This window comes from Gossypium arboreum, chromosome 3 (genome assembly GCF_025698485.1).
Source record: "Gossypium arboreum isolate Shixiya-1 chromosome 3, ASM2569848v2, whole genome shotgun sequence".
Taxonomy (NCBI): domain Eukaryota; kingdom Viridiplantae; phylum Streptophyta; class Magnoliopsida; order Malvales; family Malvaceae; genus Gossypium; species Gossypium arboreum.
This window is the reverse complement of record NC_069072.1, coordinates 87545400-87548039: the sequence shown is the minus strand read 5'-3', so window position 1 is coordinate 87548039 and position 2640 is coordinate 87545400. Positions and strand designations below refer to the sequence as shown.

Below are 2640 nucleotides of genomic sequence, written 5' to 3'. Positions count from 1 at the left end.
TGTTCAGATTTCGGTAATCGATGCAAATTCTCCATCCCGTAACCGTTCTAGTCTGTATCAACTCGTTATTCTAGTTCTCAACAATAGTAATACCTCATTTCTTTAGTACGCACTAGACTAGACTTACCCACGAACTGTCTGAGATGGGGTAAATTATACCCGCATCTAACTACTTGATGATTTCCTTTTTTACCACGTCCTTCATGATGGGGTTCAGTCTTCATTTTCATCAATCGTCCCTTTTTCGCCATCTTCCAAGATGATTTGTGTATGCATACAGATACCGCGAATATCAGCTATGGTTCATTTGATAGCTTTTTTGAATTGTTTCAATACTAGGATGAGTTTCTGTTCTTGCTCAATGGTTAATTCCGTTGAAACAATCATAGGAAAAGTAGAAGCGTTACCTAAATAAACATATTTTATATGTGAAGGAAGTACCTTGAGTTCTACTTTAAGTGGCTCCTAGTTTTGGTTGGCATAATCCCTATTCTCTAACTCCAATGATTCAAAGTGGGATTGCCGATTAAATTCCTTTTAATTAACTTCTAACAAAGCTAGGTATTCATCCTCCTCTTCATCATTTAGAGGGCTTGATGTCAAAAGTTGTTCCAATGAGTCCTCAACATAGTTGAGTTTCTTTTCCACAATTAATTCCTCTAAGCTAAAAACTACAGAACAATCATCAATTGTGTCAGGAAATTGCATAAACTTAAAAACATTAAATGTTACCTGATCGTCCTGAACACGCATAGTAAGCTTGCCCTTTCGCACATCAATAAGGGTCCTTCCAGTTGCTAGGAAAAGCCTTTCTAGGATGCACTTCTTTGCCTGCTTCAAAGTCTAGAACCTCAAAGTCAACAGGAAAAATAAATTTGTCTACACATACCAAAACATCCTCGATTTTTCCTTCTGGGTGTGCTAAGGATCGATCTGCTAATTGAAGTGTAACCGCAGTAGGTGTAACTTCATGTATCCCCAACTTCCTAAATATTGACATGGGCATCAAGTTGATACTCGCACCTAAGTCACAGAATGCCTTACCACAATATGTTGCTCCAATGTTTCAAGGTATGGTAAAGCATCCAGGATCCTTCAACTTGGGGGGTAGTTTGTCTTGAAGATATGCACTGCATTCCTTTGTCAGGGCCACTGTCTCAAATGCTCCAAGTCTTAGTTTTTTAGACAGGATATCCTTCATGAATTTGACATAGTTCGACATTTGTTCAAGTGCTTCAACCAATAGGATGTTGATATGAAGTTGCTTGAGTACGTCTAGGAACTTCTTGAATTGAATTTCTTACTTCTGCTTCTGAGTCTTTGAGGGTAGGGTGGTGGGGGCTTCGTTACTGGAACTGGTTGATTCATCTTCTGTGGCAATTTTACATTTAACGAAGTTGTTAGTTTATCAAAATTAGCTGGTTTAGAAGCTACCTTATCAGATTTTGTAGATTCAGGTTCCAGTGAAACTGGAACTTCAACACTCGGTTGAACTTCCTCTGAGCCTTGAGCATCAGTTGGCTCATTTTCAACTTTGACAATTTTGGGCTCTAATGTCTTTCTGCTCCTAAATGTTAACTCTTTACAATGCTCCTTCCTTGGATTTCTCAAATTTTTCGTATCACTAGGTAAATCACCTTGTAGTCGGTTTCTGAGTTCAATTGCAAGCTGGCCCATTTGATTCACCAAAATCCTTATAGTGGAGACATCTTTTGCCACGTATGCCCTTAATAGGTTCTCTAAGCTATTGGCCGGTTCAGCTTGGGTTTATTTCTAAACTTGTTTGGGGAAACTAGGTGGCTGGGTCAGTCTAGGTTGGGCGTAAGTGTTACTAGTTCCATCCCCTTGGTTACTCTAGGAAATATTTGGGTGCTTTCACCACGGTGGGTTATAGAAATTGGGTTGCAGTCCTTGCCTTCCTCGATTTTGGTTCTATTTACCCATATAATGCATGGATTATGGGTTCGATGGACATTATTTGAACAAATGTCCTTCCCCATAATAGACACAGGCTTCATTTTCAAAATTGATTTGGTGGTTGTGCTACAAAACTATTAAACTCATTAGTGGTAAAATTTTTAAGCATTGAGGATACCTGAGATGCGAGTGAAGTAAGAGCGTCTACTTCATGTATTCTAGCGACTCGTTTTCCTGACGTTGCTCAATTGATTGGCCATTGATAATTTTTGTTGGCAATCCTCTTAATGATTTCGTAAACCTCATTATAAGACATAGAAAGGAGAGCACCATTAGAAGAAGAATCCTCTACCATCCTCGTGTGGGCATTGAGACTATTATAAAACATCTCAAGTTGGATTCCATGTGGGATTCTGTGATGAGGGCACTTTCGTAATAATTATTTATGCATTTCCCATGCCTCATACAAGGACTCATCATCCATTTGTTGGAAAGTAGTGATCTCGTTCCTCAACTTAGCATTCTTGCTAGGTGGAAATACTTCGTGAGGAATCTTTTTGCTAACTCTTGCCATGTGGAAATTGAATTTTATGGCAATGAGTTCAACCAAGCTCGAGTTCTATCCCGTAGAGAATATAGGAATAGCTTCAATCGTAATGCATCTTCGGGTACTCCAGTTAACTTGAAAGAATCGCTTACCTCCATAAACAGTCTTAAGTGAAG

The 2640-nt window shown here is 39.0% G+C and overlaps 1 non-coding gene across 1 annotated transcript; it reads left to right on the top strand.

Annotated features, from left to right (window-relative positions):
- Nucleotides 1-2327: 2327 nt before the first annotated feature.
- LOC128291357 (small nucleolar RNA R71) lies at nt 2328-2434 on the top strand. The gene has a single exon (XR_008281133.1). It is a non-coding gene; the product is annotated as a small nucleolar RNA R71 (small nucleolar RNA).
- Nucleotides 2435-2640: the final 206 nt, after the last annotated feature.